This window comes from Falco rusticolus, chromosome Z (assembly GCF_015220075.1).
Source record: "Falco rusticolus isolate bFalRus1 chromosome Z, bFalRus1.pri, whole genome shotgun sequence".
In the NCBI taxonomy this organism is placed as follows: Eukaryota; Metazoa; Chordata; class Aves; order Falconiformes; family Falconidae; genus Falco; species Falco rusticolus.
In genome coordinates, this window is record NC_051210.1 from 84,257,751 (window position 1) to 84,276,788 (window position 19,038).

Consider the following 19,038-nt stretch of genomic DNA (forward strand, 5'->3'; position numbering starts at 1 on the left):
CTGAATTACTTTAATTTCTACGGAGGCAATATTCTGAAATGAGAAGTGAAATACCCACTAAAGCACGTAAGAAAGGAAGTAAAATTTCCCTCTGCCCAAATTCTGTATTTTTCTAAAAATTCAGTGATTTCCTTAGCAGCGTAGGGGAGCTAAGAGCAGCTTAGGCCCACACTGTATTTAATACAGGATTGCATTTTGAAATGCTGTGGTTTGCAGAGCAGTGGTGGTCTGTGAGACCATGGCTAGTTTGGTGATCTAGGAAGAAAATGGAGTTGTCTATCAGGCCAAGAAGTTTAGGAGATGCTATAAAGAAGTGTAATCTCACACAAATAAATAGGTAGTGTAGATAAGGATTTAAGTCAGGAGAAAACATCAGAGGTTTTACATAATCTGGTTTTGGCCATTTTTTGTTTGCCACACTCCCTGTTTGGTTTATTAAGAAAGAAATGTCCTTGAGTGTAATTCAGAGGTTGGATGGATAGAACTGATTCAGAGTCTGAATTTGCTCTGCTTGTTACGAAGAGCTTGTTTCTCAGTGGGCTGACATCCGAGCCTGGTCTTGGCCCACCCCATTCTTGTGACCCTGCCCAGCCATCCCGGGCTGTGTCTGTACATGTGGGCTTCACTTAAAAAGAAAGATCATTTATATCATTCCCTATTTTGCAGGCATGTTTAGGAGAAAAACATCCCTGCTCTGAGGTAGACAAATAGCAAACTACTGAGGAGGCAAAACCAAGTCCAGCAGAAAGCCATTCTGTATTCTGGAGAGCTGATTTCAGTGAAGCATGAGACCTGTGGGACAGTGGCAAGATCCTGAAAAACTGAAACTGTCTGGCACGTGAGTATGACCCATGCAAATTCCTCCTTTTTCAGGGTGAGGCTTTTCAAAATAATTTCAGTTTTTACGCTTTGCACAATATTTAATGCCACTCTTATACTTTATTGTATTTTGCACACATTTGGAGCCTGTGTAACCACTCAAACTCACATCCATGCATCAGCTGTGTGACTCACTCGTTAAACATTACTTAACCCACAAAGTTGAATATTGATTTTGCGTAACATGTCTCTGGCAGAGAGTGTTATTTGCAGAAATTTTTGTGTGAATTAGAAGAATCTGGGATACCCTTTGTAGACTTGTTTCATGCTTCAGTGTTTGACTCATGACTCTCTAATCTGGTATAATCTTCATGGCTTTATGTACCTCTCACCCACCCACATCTCAGATTTGTTTCCTCCTACTCACCCTTTTGCTCACTACACTCCTCCCAGTTCTCCTTTAACTAATCTCTTCATCTCATTTTCCTCTTGTCTGTTTTGTTCATTCCCTCTTCTTCCCTTGGCTCTGGTGCTTGGAGTGTCTAGCTCGTAGGATGCTTGGCCAAGGGTCCAATGTGGACTTTACAACCAAGGGTAAAGTGCCTTTCTGGGCTTCTTGAAAGACTTACTCTGAATACTTCTACGAGTATTTTATACTGTTACTCCTTATCCTATGCCAGAACTCCCTCATAATGTTAATCCTAAGTAGCAAGGCTTCTAGCTGGCTTTTGTCAGCCCTAAGGATATACTTACAGAACAATGTAGGTAATAGTGATTGTTATGACAGCTATCAGCAGATACCCCTGTGATACATACTTCCAAAGTGCTTATTTCTCATGTGCATAAAATGCTTGCAGTCGAGAAAACATGCTGTTGTGTAAAGTTGTTCAGTGATGGTAGCTCTTGGAAAAGGAGCTCGTGAGTCATCAGTGAGGTCCATCTCCAATTAAGGCTCCTAATGTACAGTTGCTCTCTTGGAACAAGGAATTAGTGTAATTGCCTTCTGCTTATGGTACATAAAAAGTCTGTTTTAGAGTGTAACCCATGTCTGTATCCCCTTTATTGAGAAACTAGCCTACAAACTCTGGAATTCAGCTACTGAGCAGAAGTATCATTCTGGTGCTGGAATATGATCCTTGTGAAGGATGAAGCTAAAGTAAAACAATTTTCAGGCAGATACATCTAAGTAAGCAATGTATCAAAACTGGTTGTACCTTATAGTCAAAACCTGGAAAAGCTGAATATAATAAGAAATATTTTGCATTTTTAAGATGCATTCCATAATGTAATCTAACATTAAAAAAGGTGTGTAATCTTGTAGCAAAATGCATACAAGTTTAAATATGGAATCAAAATTTGTGGCAGGTCTTTATAAAGAATACTAAAATAGTAAAAAGAAGGGGTTTTAGTTAATTATTAGAAGGTTCTGAATCTGTTTTGAAGAGGGATCCTGCTTCTCACAAATCAACTTCATCTCCAATTTCTGAGGAAAGGTATTTTTTCATAGTAGATTTGTGACCAGAGCTGTGTTGATAACACAGGGACGTTTTAGCTGTTGCTGAGCAGTGCTTGCACAGCATCAGGTCTTCTCTGCTTCTCACCCTGCCTCGCCAGCCAGCAGGCTGTGGGGCACCAGGGGCTGGGAGGGGACAGAGCTGTGACAGCTGACCCCACTGACGAAGGGGTGTCCCAGACCATATGACATAGTGCTCAGCAATAAAAGCTGGGGAGGAAGGAGGGAGGGGTGTCTAGAGTGATGTTTGTCTTCCCCAGTCACCGTGAAGCATGATGGAGCCCTGCTGTCCTGGGGCTGGCCGATAGCCTGCCTGCGATGGGAAGGAGTGAAGGAATTCTTCCTTTTGCTTTGCTTGCATGTGCAGCTTGTGCTTTACCTGTTAAACTGCGTTTATCTGAACCTGCCAGTTTTCTCAGTTTCACCCATCCGCTTCTCCTCCATCCTGCTGGAGGGGAGTGAGCAAAGAGCTTGGGGGGCTGAGCAGCCCGCCAGTGTTAACCCACAACACACACCTCCCACTGCAGCACACACATAGTGCTGTGTGCTGGCCCAGCTCCACATTCATTCATATATATTTTTGCTATAATCTCATTAACATGCAGACGTTCAGACTGCATTTATGGCTGATATTATTGATAATACATAAATGCATTTGCAGCTTGAGTTTAAGTTAGACAGACTGTGAGAAAACAGACAGAAAATATTTCAGATCTGTTTTATATGTAATTGATTTCATGGTATGCATCCCAGTTTCCTCAGCCTGCAAATGAACTGTTTATGAAGATAATTCAATTAATGTACAGATGACTGATTAATTTTCATACTGCAATCACACTAGTGAAAATTCTATCAGAATACTTAGAGGTTTCTTTTACATTCTAAAATATTATTTCTGCATTATTCATTGCAACAGTATTCCCATGTTTTAAGATTATTTGGGAAGTTCATTTAATAAATTGTGCTATTACGATGTTCTTTGGTTGAATGCACAGAAATTCTTAAAAGCAATTCAAAACTTAATGGAACCAAACAGCTCATTAAACACTAATATCTAAATGCCTCTGCTTGAGCTGATGGGATTTATGCCACATCCTGACAATCACTTTGTGGGACTGGAGCCTGATCTTCCATCGTTTCCAGAGTGACGCTATTATTTTATGTGCCCAAGGATCTGCCAGGGTCTCCAGGCTAGCTTGCTGCAGCCAGGCATTAGAGAAATCAGGTGACTTGCTTATTAAAAAACTGCTTTCTTATAGCTAGGAGATGACTAAACCCTTCAGTTTCACAAAACCAAACCAAACCAAAACAGAATACCAAAAAACCAAAACATCAACGTAAGAACAATTGTTCTTCTTTTAATGTAGCATGTTTGATTCAAGGACAGGTATTTTCTGAAAGATTTTATTTGGGACATTACCTGGAGGAAACCAGAAAAGGTCACTTTTTTCCAAATCTTCATAGCCCTGTATTAATATACTTGGAAGTGTGTTTAGGAGCAATGAGGGCACACCTGGCTAACTTGTGTTTGTCAATGTTGCTGCTTTTTCTGGTAGTGGGATGAGGGATGTTGGCTTCCATGAGATCTCCTGGGCTGCTCCGAGCCTTAGCACCACTGTGAGACAGGGCAGATAATGGCTTTGAGGGAAGAAACAACTGTATGATCCTTCATTTAAAAAAAGTAATCCTTTTATTGTTTTCTTGGACTTCAGTAAAATTAGTTCCTGTTTACACCAGTTTGAAATCTGAATGGAGTCCTCAGGCTTTCTCAGATCGTTTACTTCTTTACAGGCAGCAGCTGAACCTACAAATCCAAGAACTACAGTAAGAGGTGTGTCAGTTGGTCTTAGATGGCTGAGATAGAAAACAGAGAAAAGGTTGGTTTCTCCATGACATAGAAAACCAAACATCAGAAACTGTAGGCAATGCTAATCAAGATTTGCATTTCTGTGTCAGGCTTTTCACCTGAAGACCTCCATGTGCCTTGGAAATGCTCCAGAGCCTCTGTTAGTATTGTCTTAATTTATATACACCAAATGAAGGCACAGAAATTGTAAAGGTCATTGCTGCTGTTGAGAGAGGGAGATCAAACCTCTCTCTTTATGACAGGGAAAAAGATGATGGGGCTGAAATTTATTGACATAACCCCTTGAAGTAGTTTGCGTGTTACTAATTGTATGTTTGTCACATTCTAAAGGGTCTAAAAAGTCATGGTTTTGAGGATTACTGCTGCTTATCTTGAAACTTCAGGCATGATCAGGCAGCATTGTGACTCTGCTGTGAGGGTACAAAAGATTGTGGAAAAGATGCATTTTGACTGACCTGCCTTGAATTCTACTAAAAGCAAATGCCTGCAGTCATCTGAATTTGAGGTAAGTAAATGAATTCTCCTTTATAAAGATGACATTAAAAAAGTAGGGATAGCCCTAATAATGTATCTCATTATTAACAGAAACTGGCATGCATTAGGAGGAGGATTGGATGATCTAATCAGTCTTTCCTAGCTTCAACTTGAGTATTTTCCCCATCAGTCTCTACATTTCTCACAGAAGTACCAATATAATCTACATTCCTCAGTAGACTGCCTGCACTGACAAAGTGGGAAACAACATTTCTAATCAGTTAATGTAATGGTCTTAAAATGGAGTGTGTGTGTGTGTGTGTTTGTGCACATGTGTGCAAAATTTCAGTTCGGTCACAGGCAATTGTAAACAGTTCATCAAAAGACTAGATGGAAATGGCTGTAATATTTCTAATTACTGGATCTGTAACAGCTACAACCTAAGATGAAAAATCAGATAAACGTACACAAGACTTGCAGAAAATCCCAAAAGATAAATCAAGAAATACATGACTGAATATTTATGTTGACCTAACCTGGATTTTTCCTAGAAACAGTGCAGCTCAGTGTGAGTGACAACAAAAGCTGGAACCACATGAGTGAACAATACGGTCACTACTATTTGTAAATGATAGTTGTGTTGCCCTTCAGGCAGTGATGAGATACAAATCCTTTTAGCAAATCCCTGTTTCACCAGGAGGCTGTTTGCCTCATGGCTGTTGACCAGGACTTTCCTTCTGTTGCGGTTCGCAGCAGTGTGATTGCAGCTCCTCTCTGGCTTCATCATCACAATGCAGATCATGTCACTTTCTTGGCAGAGCATATGTAGTTGGCCTTTATTAAATGTGGAATGTTGAATATGCATGCACGTGCTCTGTAATTACTGAACACCGCTTTGTACTGCTTGGTATAAGTGCGTTGGCATGCTGCTACAGGCCACTCCTATCATTAAGCACCCTGATTCTCTGAGCGTCTGTCTACATGCACGGATGCCCAACAACACCTCTTCATCTGATGTTAGCAATAAACCTAACTGGCTGGTACTAAGGGGCAGTTCTGCTATAAAAAAGCTCTTAAAATCAAGAATTTCGGTGGTTGTAAATAGGTTGTAAAAGCCAGTTGAATTGATTTTGATTAAGAAAATAATATAAGACGCTAAAATATACATAAGTCTCCTGAGTTACGTCAATAGGATCTCATGTAACAGTGCATGAGTGATTGTATTTAGCTTTCATGTTGGCGTAGTTATAAAGTAGAATTTTTGAACATCCCTCTCCTTTGTGATTTGCTTGTAATGCTAGTTTATTTTAACAAAATGGAAGAGGTAAGAAAGACAAACCAGATACATATGTATGTAATGCCTAGAAGAGTTCAGGAACCTTAGCACAGTGTTGTAGGTCTGGTCTCCTTTAAGAAGAATACAGGCTGAGTGCAATGGTGAGGAGCAGGGGTGTGCTGAGTGTCTGCCACTGCTGTGTGGCATCTTTTCACCTCAGCATAATGGGCCTTTTTGAAATGTATGCACTAATAATTAATGATGGAGACAAGATAAAAGGCTTCAGGACTAAGGCAAAAGAGTAAAGGATGTAGGATTAGTGTAAGTAATGTTGCCTGACAACTTAGTTCTGTGCTTATCACACAAGTGATTTAGAGTAGTGAAAATACAATGCTGTAAGATCTGCGTGGGATGGGGGCAGATGCGCTCTAAACTGAAAGTGCGCCGTCCTAATACAGAGCAGGTGAGAGGTATATGATCTGTGATCTGATGCACAGCAGTAAATCGCCGCCCTCTCTCTGCTGCTATAGCCAAGGCCAATCCAAAAAAACCCAGAGAGTTCAAAGCAAGTGCAGTTTGCACACAGAAACATAGCTGGAAGCCTACTGGGGAAAAGTTACTGAAGGGAATGTATTTCCTAATAATTCAAAAGGGAAGAGGGAGAAGTTACTGACTCTTAGGATCATCTGTTCATGTTTTCTCACTTGCATCCAGCTTACCTTTTACTTAAATAACAGGCAATGCCATGTGCATAGGTGTACACTAAACTCCCATTCTTCTTCACTCCCTTTTTGCTGTTTGTAATTCCTATTATCATCTCCAATCGTGATTTTCCAGTGGCAGTGTTATCACACCTCTCTGTTTTCAAGAGTCCCTGTCCATGCTGACCAGTTAATACTGTAATCATAGCGGGAGACTGAAAGGTAGTGAAAGTAAGGTGGAAGATGCACTATCATGTGTGATATGCTGAGGATAATGATTCCTCCCACAGCAGCTTCTGAGATTTCAAAAAGTAATGCAGAACAGCATGGGAAAAAAAAAACCCTTGTAGTAGGTGTGTGACCCTCTGATACTGGTATGAACACACATTATTCTATGGCGAACTCTCTGTGAGTGTACACATGCAAAGCAGTGACACCACACCGTGGGCCAAGTTAGCAAACTATCAATGCCTTGTTTACTTTGGTGGAACTGTTACTCTTCTGCTCTAGTTGTGTGCTTGTCCTAGGCCTGGTGTATTGCAGGACCCCCTCCTAGCACAGGCACCCTTACTGGTTAGACAAGCCTGAGGGACCTGTGTGTGCACCGCAGCTTGTCTCCCAGTTCTGTGTCAAGACAAGACCCGAGCCCACACTGTTGTTCATGCTCAGGACCTGCATTAGGAAGGATACGCAAGCCTATAGGATGAAATGTTGCTACAGCACACAGTGATCCTGTCCTTTGATCTGGGTGGTGGTGGGGGCAAAAAACATGAGTACACTTGGTGTGCAATCTAGTTACCCAAGCCTAGAAGCCAAAGAATGAATTAGCCTAGAGAAAAAGCTGTCCTGCTTCTAAAACCTCCCAGGAGCAGGGGAAGGACTTGTCATAACTTGGATAAACCTCTCCAAAGCTACTGTGCTGCTGCTTTGCATTTAGAATGGGAGAAGCCATTCAGTGCCCTACAGACACAGTGGGAGAAATAATTGCTATCTGCAACACAAATGCTGATGTTACAAAACCCAAAATACAGGGAAGAGATCTCCACCCTAAAACAAGCAGTATGCATGCCTGATTTGGTATTCAGATGGGATGGGTGGGGTGGTTTTCCTGATTATTCTTTGGGGCAGGAGTGATAGAGGAGAGGCAACTTAGACACCTTGTTCTCCTTCCCAGAACTTCCCAGATTCAAGAAAATCTAGAGAGAGGGGTTTTAGATGGTGCTGGCTGAGACACCTGTGAACAGGGAAGCTGTATCTGGTGCCCAATGGTACAAGATTATGCATTTCTGAAAATAAGCGAATTAGGCTATCTTGACTTCTTCTCATAAACGGAATAACCTGCAATGCAACCTTTTACCATTGCTCAAGTTCAAATGGTGCAAATTTCTACACTGATAATCCTCCAGGGAACGAGCAATATAGGCAACAATTGGAAACTTTGTGAGACCTAAATTCATGTGTCTCTCTTCGCATGGGCAGGGCTCCAGAACTTGAGCTGACCAACCTCTTCCTTCCTTCCTCCCTCTGGCTGGCCAGAGCCAAGAGCTGGTTGCGTTTGGGGGTATAAATGTTGTTTATTGTTGAATTTGCCACAGTGAAAGGCAACTTTCACTGCAGATAGCTTGTCTATATTGTCCTGAGTGTTGCAAAGCAGCTCCAGCAGAGGATGGGGAAAGGAAGCTACTGCTCAGCTTTTCTGCATTGGCAGAAATATTGTTTGGGGCACTGAAGTAAGCTGGAATCACTGAAGTGTTGCTATCTCTGTTAATCAGACATGAGAAGCCTAAAACTGAGTGCTGGAGGTTAGTGAACATTGAAAACATTGGCTTGGGATTTTCACTGTGGGTATGGCAGCCAGAAATATCATTGCAGCATTCTGGGCTTGGAATCCTACCCTCGGCAAACATATTTCAAGCTTATACAGAGTGTACCACCATACCCATGTGTTAGAGTGGCATTATGCCAGTTCTCAAGGTGGTACACCAGCTTTAATAGGATGTATGTGCTAAGAAAAGACATTTTTAGTAGGGCAGCCTTCCTAGTACTGTAAAGACCAAATAGGCACCCAGAAGTCCCTTTATAGAAAGCTGCAGGGCTGTTGACACAGGATTGTTTGTCAGTGCTCTTATTCCCAAACAGTCAACTTGTAATGGGCTAGGAGGGGATAAAAGAGGTTGTCCTAGAGAAAAAAAAAAAAAAAGAGGAAAAAAAAATAAAGAGGAGCGGGGATTAAAAAGGCCTACAAAATCTATTAGTAGCACAAGGGACAACAGAACATGGTTGCACAAAATCATAGCCTTGAGGCGCAGCCTGTTAAGGCACAACAGTGGCAAATAATTACTTTTGGGCAAGATTTATCACAGCAGGTGAATAACTATCTCCTAATATATGTCATGTATTTCCCATAAACTGCAGGAGACTGGGTGAATTTTTAAATAAATACTGGCTTGAGCATGGTGTATTTTCAGACTTCAACTGTGTGCTTGCCCCCAGGACTTTATCTAAGTCCATGCTGAACATAATGTTTGCCATCACTTGCAACTTGATTATTTAAATTGGCAAAAGCAGGCTTGCCATTTCTCAGTGGTTGATCACAATGAATGGGTCACCAGCCTCCATGGTGCACTCTGATGAAAAATAAAAGGAAATTGATAAGAAAAAAGCCTGCTGTTACTATGGAATGTGCAGCAGGGTTGTTAGCAGGTATATGGCAGTTATTCACAGAAATCCTGCATATTCTTTTTTAAAGGTTTGGCCAGTGCTGTGCACGTGCCAGTGTAGTTGGGCAGAAATTACGTGTATGGACAGTCATTAGCATGTCCATTACTGCATGGGGGACAGATGCATCTTCCTGCCTACAGCAGATACTGGGAGAGTGAGGGGCTTTTCTGGTGAGTTGCTTCTTTCACCTATTTTCTAAATGTGGCTATGCGTTCTCTGCAGCTAAAAATGTAGAAACTAGCTGTCTGTTTTAGGAGTAGAAAAGCCTTTCATGTGGAAATTCAAAAAGGGAAATAACTGAACTTCAGGCTGACTACTAAAAGGGCAATAGCATCAAACAACATCTTCTGATCTTTTTTCAGTCTTATAATGCATTCAGCATGGTAGTTGAGTACACAATCGATGACATTGTCCATATCTTACACTCAACCTAAAAATCATGCATGATAGCATTATAGAGAAATAAAAACGTTCCAGGATCTAAAACATGAATCCTTCCATTGGCTGTGTATGGACAGACTGGAGAAGAGGAGCCTCTTCTTATTTTTAAGTCAAGAACCAAGCCCAGCACTGCTTAGAACCAAAAATGCTGAAATGGATTTTTTGAAAGCTCGTTCTAAAGGTCACACAGTGACCCAGTGTACTCAGACTGAATACCTTTATAGGTGCAGAAAGAGATCCATCGTAGGATTTAAGAACTACACAAAACTAAGAAAGCTGGTAGAAAAGGTAATTAAAAAGAAAAGTCAGAGAGCAGACTGCATGCAGGCAGGGAGATAGTAGTTTTAAAAACTGTATTCAAATTTAAGGGTATATTTCTGATTTGAAAGAACCTTTGAAAAGAGCAAAGAAGCCTGGATAACCAACAAACTTCCTTAAGTAGAAGGCTGTATCTCCCAAATTTTAGATTGTGCCAATCTATGGAAAGGAGAAAAAAACATAGATTTGTTAAGTTAAATATAAAATCATAATAAGACAATCAAGACAAGACTGTGAGGTATAAATGCTCATATGTGTTTCTCAAACACAGGAGAAAGCAAGAAACCTTGCAGCATCACTTGGCGACCAATGTGTAGATGGAGTCCTCCACAATAAGGTCCTGGCAGTAAAGCTGGCTGAAAAGTTCACCTCAGTACTGGCTGGCGGAGAGTACAAAGAGGTCCCCACACTGGCAGCCTCCGCCACAGAGAGAGCTCTGTGGGAGAGGTCTCAAAGTGGCGGGTATCTGCAGAATAGGCTCTGGAGCACAGCCATGAAAGCAGACAGCAGCAAACTGCTGGGAGTTCAGTGGTTGTAGAGACTGAAGTAAGGATTTGCTGAAGCGCTGAGTGTGGTAACAAATCACTCTTCATGGAGAGGAATGGTGGGTGACAGCAATTTCACCAGTTCTGAAAGGGCTCCAGGGGGGAACCTGGGAACCACCCTATGGCGGCTCCAGCATTGTACACAAGTTCGTGGAAGCAGTGACATCAGTAAACACATGGGCAAACGTAGAACAGCAGGAAAGAGTCAGCAGCATTTGGAGTGGGGAGTTGCCTTTATGTGTCTGTTACATCATTCTGAAAAAGTTACTGAGCGTGTGGACAGGAGCCATCTGCCTGACAGAGCTGGGTTTTGTGAAAACTTTCAGGATGATCATAGGTGAAAAAGGAAGCTCCTTCCAGAGGCCAATAATTGATTATAGTGCAAGAGACAGGGTGATCAGTTTTCACAATGCAGAAGGATGAGAAGCAGAGTTTCTTAGGCATCTGTGCTGCAAGGTAGTATTGGGTATGCTTGTAAATAATTTGTTAAAGATCATGAAGTAAAAAGTTTCACTGGTGATTATTAAATTATTAGAGACAATAAAAAAAAAGCCAGCTGAGAAGAGTTGCATGATAATGTCATGCTGCTGAACCAGTGGGAAGTATACAGCAAGGTGACATTTAATATGGATAAATGCGAAGTAACACAGAGAGCCAACCCCAATACAAAAATGCAGTGATATATTCTGCCCTACTTATTCAGGTTCTTAATGTAGCTGTAGATAAGTTTATGGAAGCATCAGCTAAATGGCCTGTAGTTGTCAAACAAAACCAAAGCAGCCCCTCCCAAGCTGACTGGTTCAGAATAACTAGGAGGGAAATAGCAAACTGAACAGAATACGCTAAAATCCTACATTATAAATCCCTTTGCACCCTCACCATGATTATGTCCAGCCTTCAGCTCCCAATATCCTAGAGACTAAAGCCTAGAAGGGGTGTAACAGACTTAACAAAAGATGTGAGAGGACTACAGAGATGAGCAAAGATTAAGAAAAGCTTGTGTACTTGAAGGGACAGGGTGTGCTACGGGTCTACGTGCTAGAAAGGAACTGAAAGAGGGGGTTATGAACTAGTAAAAGCATAAGTCTCTGGAGAAGCTGAATAGCTGACAATTATTCCCTATTAACCATAATATAAGAAACAGGAGAAATAAAAATAAATAGTTAACATTATAGACAAGCAAAGAGAAGGAGGTAATTTTTCATGCAGTATGCTGGAACTTGTTATTCTAGGATAATGCCAAAAATTTACCTAGGTTCAGAAAAGATTTTGACCAATTCAGGGAAGAACTTACCAAAGCCTACAAAATACAAAGATACAGACTCTGGTTCAGGAGGCCTTTTTACTGCAAGCTACTGGAAGCTGGGAGGTTACGCAGTAGAAGTGTCACTGCATGCTTGCCTTGTTGTTTGCTGCTGGCCACTGGCAGAGACAAGATACCAAACTGGACAAGCCTGAACATTAATTACACCAGTCTTATAGGTTTGTGGTTTTTTTTCTCCCCACAAGGGTTGAACTGTACATAAAGCATTAGTAAGGACAGCTGACAGTGAGGGTGGTGAGGCTGGAGGGGTGGGATGCTCTAGCAAGCAGTATCCCTGACTGGTGGCATGTGGTGTGGCACATGCCCTGGGTGGTGTAGCAGTTGAGATGGCATTGCTCTGTAGGCATTGCTCTGTAGATGCCACAGAGATTAGAGGCTGCAGTCAGGCAGTGCTATGGTGAGTGTTGTGTATGACTCATTTGAAACAACTGTATTTCTCAGAGAATCTGTTACAAGTTTCTGTGTCTAAGTCTATTGTCAGATCTCATCACTTGGTCTGTTGGATGCTCTCCCTCACCTACCACCTATGTACACTGGTGTGCGTCACATGGAGATTAGACTCCTACATTGCTGAGTGAGCCAGACAGGACATGTAAATCTGAGAAACTTTTCATCACTTTTCCATAAAGGTTTCAGGGTGGTTTTTTTCTTTCTTCTTTTCTTTTTCCTCCCCAGGGACGTCTGCCTGAGATTATCAGTATCATAGTCATCTGAACAAAACAAAGATTTATTAAAAACACAGACAGAATATGAAATCCAAGTGAAAGAAACAGTTTGCATAACAAATCTCAGGATATTTTCATTTCTCATAAACTGAGCAAGGTAAGACATTTTCAGCTTAATTACCGAGAAAGAAGAAAAGCCTCTGCACAGTGACAGCAATACTCTGTCTCTCATCAGCTTGGGGCCTTCTGCCAGCATGACGCTGCTCTCTGGGGATGTGTATCCTCCTTTTACCCAACCTATCAAGTTACCCCACTGATTGGAAAACTGACATACCATGAAAGACAGTAAACTGTAAGGATTTCCTGTATTGTCTGAAAAACAGGCCACTGACTACATCATTGACCTTTAAGAATAATTAGCAGACAATATTCAAAGCATTTGTGATACCACACCTCACAGATCAGGTCATACAATGCTATGAAGACTCTTCTTAAAATATCCCCCAAATTTATTTATTTTGTTGTTTCCTTTCCTGTAAACTTTGAAGTACTGGTAGAAACACAGGCCTTCTCTTCTTTAATGTTAGTTTTGCTTATTGGCTCAAATCTACAGAGAAATAGAGAATTCTGAAATTTGTCGTGAAGATGAAAAACGTGCTACTTCTGAGAAATACTGTTTCAGGAAACATTAGAGACATATATTTTCAACCCACTCCTTTAGAAATAAATGCTCAGAACTGGTAGCACAATAACCAAAATTAGATTATGTATCATATTACTTGTTGTAAGAGGAAAGGACTATACGAAGGATGGTCCTAAATACAAAATTGGTTTCATGAACTTCGGTGTTTGTAAGTTCAGGTCCTAATTGGGAGCATTTAGATGTACCTAAAAATCATTCTTAAAAACAAAACAAAAAAGCCCCCTTCGATTGATGAAAATCAAGAAGATAACTCACTTTTCCTGAATAATCCTACATCCCCTATAGGCAAAGTAGCTTGATATGAATTTTACAAAGTTTCTTTGGCCATTGAAGAAAGTAGTTAATTAACAAGGGAAGAGACAACTTGAAAAAGGAATGCTTTGTTGAAATGAGCTGAAAATGAAGGAAAAAAAAAGTTTGATCTTGGGTGATTAATGGTGGCTTTTCTTTAATATTTATTTAAAAATTATATCCTTTTCATAGTGGTCTCAGTATGCCACAGTAGCATAAATATTAGTACAAAAGCAGAACAATTTGGTAAAGAAATGCCTGACAGAAATAATTGTCAATGCTTATACTGATTTTTCTCCTGGCAGTTTCTCAAGAAAACACATTTTTCCAGTAAATCTGAATGTTCTCTGCTTTGTTTTCCTTAAATCTGTGTTTAATCCATCTTCTTGTCACACCTGAATAAGCTACTGATTACATGACAGTTCTCCTATTAAGAGAAAAACGCCTGAGATGGAGGTATTAGCCCAACGCCAGGTCTATGCATGATTTAGCGGTGCGGTTTCCATTGTATCTTGCAGCTCAGGGTGATCTAATGGCTTGCTGCTGCTGAGAATGTTGATCCTTCTTTCTTTCCTTACAGCATCCCTAGCTACATGCTTCTGCTACATCTCCGTTGTTGAAAGTGGCAGTCACCAATACAGTGCTGGATCCTGAGTCAAGGAAGAAAATTATTTGTCTTACTTTTGAGATTGTTTTGATTATTTTGCTTTACCACTGACATCAGGTAGGAAGTTATGAAAGCAGATCTTTGTGTGTAATGTATCAGCACTTTCTGCCTGTGACTGTTTGACATACATCCAAAATGTTCAAAACCACAGGGAAGTTACAACACAGTGGAATCCTCTTAAAGGAGGGGTAAGTATCTTGCTCATGCCTGAAGTATTATATTGTTGCTGGAAACTGAATAACAATTAACCTAGCCAAAAGTCAGGCCAGACCTTTCTGCCATTGGTGTCAGTTAGAAAAATTCCACTGATTTTTGAGACGGTAAAGCCTAGCACAAAGGTAAGATTAATCCACCCTTTGCATTTAGTGGATAATGAAATGGACTGACTTAAAAAGTGGCCACTCTGAAGCCTCAGTTCATAGTGTCTGAAGCTATTTCATACTTTAACATTATCTGCTGATGACGTGCAGGTAAAGGAGATTTTAGTGTGGGATTTTTAACTGGTTGACACAAACTGTTACCGTAATTAGATGACACTCAGTCCAATCCCAACAAAAGGAAGGCTTCCATCTTCTGAGATGTTTACCTGGGTGTTTTTGCCACGCTGCCACAAACCTTTAAAAAAAGGATATCTTGATATAGGCCAGGGGATTACAGTTTCATCCTCATAACGTAATGAAACCAGAAAAGAACAGAATGGAGAAAATAACTTGGTAATAAAATATTTAAAGCCATTTATGTTCTGTGGGAGTTTGAATCAACTTGGGTTATAGCTTTGATGATTTTTCTATGATGTTTTCAATAATACATTACAAAGTACTAACATGTTTTAAAACAGTTAAATCTTTTACATTCAGAACCAGTTTTCTGTGTTCAGAATTATATTCAGACCCTAGGCATTTTAATAATGCTTTAAGAAAGATATATACTGAAAATATAGGTGCAGTGTTGTCATTCAAGCATAAACCTGATAAAATATTAAAATAAGAAATTTTTCCAGAAAAAAACCCCTGTCACTGTTGAGAACCTTTACAGTGAGAAAAGCCTTTTTTTTGAGCAAAAGATTGTTCAGTAGCAACATTAAATATTGAACAATGTTGAAGTGTATCTGTAAACAGCCTTCTTTAGGCTCATTGTAATGTAGATTTATTTTCTCCTCTGTGGAAATAATGAAATTCTATTTTAAACTAAGGACTGAAAAACAGTATGATAAAATCTGTAACTTCCCGTTATTACTTTCACGATTTGTTAAGCTCAGTGGAACTAGCAATACATTGTGAATAGAACATTTTAAAAAACTCCCTTGAATTCACCAAAGTGCAATTATCGTTTAAAAGATAAAGGAATTACAAAAATCAACATGCAGCTAGTACCCCATCAAATGAAATGTAGTCACATCTGCGAGATTTTTAACTACTGTTGTCATACACAACATCTACAGACATTAAAGCCACCAGAGAGAGAGTGCAGGATGCCCTGCTTTCATGCCAGACTATTTGTGTTTTGCGTCTAATGAGGCCGGGTAGTTAATCAGTTCCCCAGTTGTCACTCAATCGTAACAACACTTGTTTAAAAATAGTCTGATTGCGCATGTAATTAACGAGGTGCCTTTTGTATTGGTGATGGCACCATCACCTTGGCACTCTGCACAAGGCTGTTTGGGTGACTGGAGGCAAAGCAGGAGCAGAGCAGAGTGTGCAGTGGGGAGGTGAGCCAGGCAGCGATGCATCCCCTTGGCCCTGTGGGGGAGAGAACACTTTCCCACTGGCCTTGGGCCTGCAACAGCCTCCATGGGCCGGTGGCCGGCATGGTGTCATGCAGCCAGGACAGGCAAGGTGGGAAGGCTCCTCCACAGCTGGCAGCTGGCTTTGGCCTCTGCTCTGCTGCCAGACTGCACTCCCATGTTGGGAGAAGCAAAGGCTCAGCCAGGGTGGCCATCCCTGCCTAGCCTCTGCGCTTGTCTCCCGTTACCGGGAGCCGTCATCCGTCCTGGCTGTGCACTCCCCACACAAGGCACTGAGAATTGTCGACAAATGGCTGACTGGGGAGAAAAGCTTTGGTGTCCCGTGCAGGTTCCTAAGGTCCACAGTGCCACAACAGCCAGATGAAAAAATAAAGGCCTTTGCTGGAGAAAAGCAGTAACAATTTCCTGCAGGAGAAGCAACTGGAGACTCCTGAACCCCAGGGCCTGCGGGCAGTCAGGCAGCTCAGAGCTTTTCAGCCAGGGAAGCCATGGCCAGGGATCTGTGTGTGGTTATGCATGGTGACTCTTTTCCTGGGGACTTCTGTGCTGTCGCATCTTATTTCACCACATTTATTTAGAAACTGTTGCTGTGAATTTGCATCGCACAGTAAATACAGCAGTGTGTCATGGATAGACTCTGGCAGCAGTTTATTATCATAATGCTGTTTGGTAAGCCAGTGAAGCATCCATCTGATTTCCTAAAGAGCCTTTTCTGCTTAGATTGTGGCTCTATTAATCTGTTCAAGCCAATTCTATAAAACCCAAACCATCTGTATTTGTGAAGATCAAGATTTTTCTTAGATTTTCTTTGTGTCTACTGTCAGTGGATGATTAAAAGTACTAAGGATTTACAGTGTAAAGTCTATATATTGGCATGTTACAGTGACCAAAGTAGCATCTCCCAATATTTGAGTAACAGCTGGCACAGTTAAGTCTGGCAGCAGAACAAATAACAGCTACAAATAATGGAAATAGCTAAGCTTTTGCAGTGCTTCAGCCTATTCACTAGATTTTTGCTCTATCTGTAATTACTGAAGTTTGCTTGTTAAATACATAGCAATGTTTAGTTAATGCTTTTTTATCAAGTATGTATGGTATTTTTAGGAAAATGATGAAGCAGTCACTGAAGATCTGTCCCAACAAGCTTGTTGAGGGTCCCAAAGAGGACTTGTGTAGGATTTATACTAATTTATACTAATATATCAAATTAACTTGGCTAATGTTTCTCTTTTTTCCCACCCAATTTTCTCCTGCCTCTCTTCTAAAAGTAACACTAACTTAGATTCTGCTGCATGACAGCGGCAACAGAAGAAGCATTACTTAATGTTTTTTATTTTACTGCACACACAGGAACCATACAACGCCAGGAAGCTCCTCTGTGACAGTGTCATGGTTAAATCTCAGCTGGCAACTGAGTACCAGGCAGCTGCTTGCTCACTCACTCTGCCCCCAAAGGGATGGGGAGGAGAATTGGGAAAAAGGTAAAGCTTGTGGGCTGAGACTAGAACAATTTAATAATTGATATAATAATAACAACAACTATTATAATGAAAAGCAGAGAGAAAGAGAGAGGAATAAAGCCCAAGGGAAAAAACCCTGAGGGATGTCCAATGCAGTTGCGCATCGCTGGCCAGTCCCCCAGCAGCAATCAGCCCCTCCTGGCCAACTCTCCCCAGGTTATATACTCGGCATGATGCTTTATGCAATGGAATATCCCTTTGGCTTGTTGGGGTCAGCTGTCCTGGCTCTGCTCCCTCCCAGCTTCTTGTGTACCTTCTCACTGACAGAGCACAGGAAACTGAAAAATCCTTGATTTAGAGTAAGCACTACTGAGCAACAACTAAAACATCAGTGTGTTATCAGCATTATTTTCATACTAAATCCAAAACACAGCACTGTGCCAGCTACTAAGAAGAAAATTAACTCTATCCCAGCTGAAGCCAGGACACAAACTCGGAATCATGCAGGTGACACAGGAGACTGCAGACTGCTAGTGCAGCACTTGTGTCAGGCTTGATCAGTCAAATCTGGAGTATCTCTAAGGGTGGACTCCAGCTTGTCTGGGCAACCTCTTCCAGGTTACCCACCTGCATGCTAAAAACTTTTTTACATGTGTTATCAGAATTTCCCGTGTTCCAACTGGCCAGTGTCACCTCTTGTCCTGTCCCTGTGGACCTCTGGGAAGAGTCTGCTGCATCTTCTCTGTGCCCATTTCCTAGGTAGTTGCTCCAGCGGTAAGATGCCCCCTGAGCCCTGCTCTCTCCAAGCTGAGCACATGTGGCTGTCAGTCCCTCCATACTGTCTCAGCAGCCTTGGCTAGACTTGCTTCAGTACATCAGCTGGAGAGCACAGTGTGGGCTGCACACGTACACAAACACACGTTGCCTGCGAATCCAAGCCACAATGCTTGGGTTTCCTTCCACATGTTCTTATGAAAGTGTGAAAAAGTGAAGGGTGGGCTGGGGCAGGGGAAAATGGTATCTCACATGGGTGACGTCATGGCTGGGTTGAACGTCCTGGCTCCATCCAGAGGGGAGCTGCTGTGTGACAGCCAACACGAGGAGCAGGGCAGGCAAGAAATGCACAAACTTTCTGTTGTTACTGTTATTTCCCTACTCTGTTTTAAGTAGCATGCTGCAGCGTTTGTAACTTGCCAACACAGTGTCACCTAGACTCTGGAAGTGTGAGCCAGAGGAAGTGAGCTCTGCAGTTGCATTTGGGTTACTGCTGCTGAGAACGGTTTCAGGACAAGCTCCTACAGCAAAGTACCCTCCTGAAATACAGAAATTTAAGGCATTATTTTCCATATGACACTGATGTTGACATTAAGGATTTGCTCAGCTGCTAACACACATTTTCCAGGTATACTGGCAGCACGAGACAACAAGCAGAGCTTGGAACATTTTTTTAGTTCATTTTATGTTGTTCATTGTAGTGAACCTGATTGGATTACTAATAGGAGATGGGTT

At 41.4% G+C, this 19,038-nt stretch overlaps 1 long non-coding RNA gene across 1 annotated transcript; it reads left to right on the forward strand.

The window, feature by feature from the left end:
- Positions 1–672: 672 nt before the first annotated feature.
- On the forward strand, positions 673–15,080 carry LOC119141452. The gene is made up of 4 exons (XR_005101929.1): positions 673–838; positions 4,530–4,704; positions 12,675–12,821; positions 14,239–15,080. It is a non-coding gene; the product is annotated as an uncharacterized LOC119141452 (long non-coding RNA).
- The last annotated feature ends 3,958 nt before the right edge of the window (positions 15,081–19,038 follow it).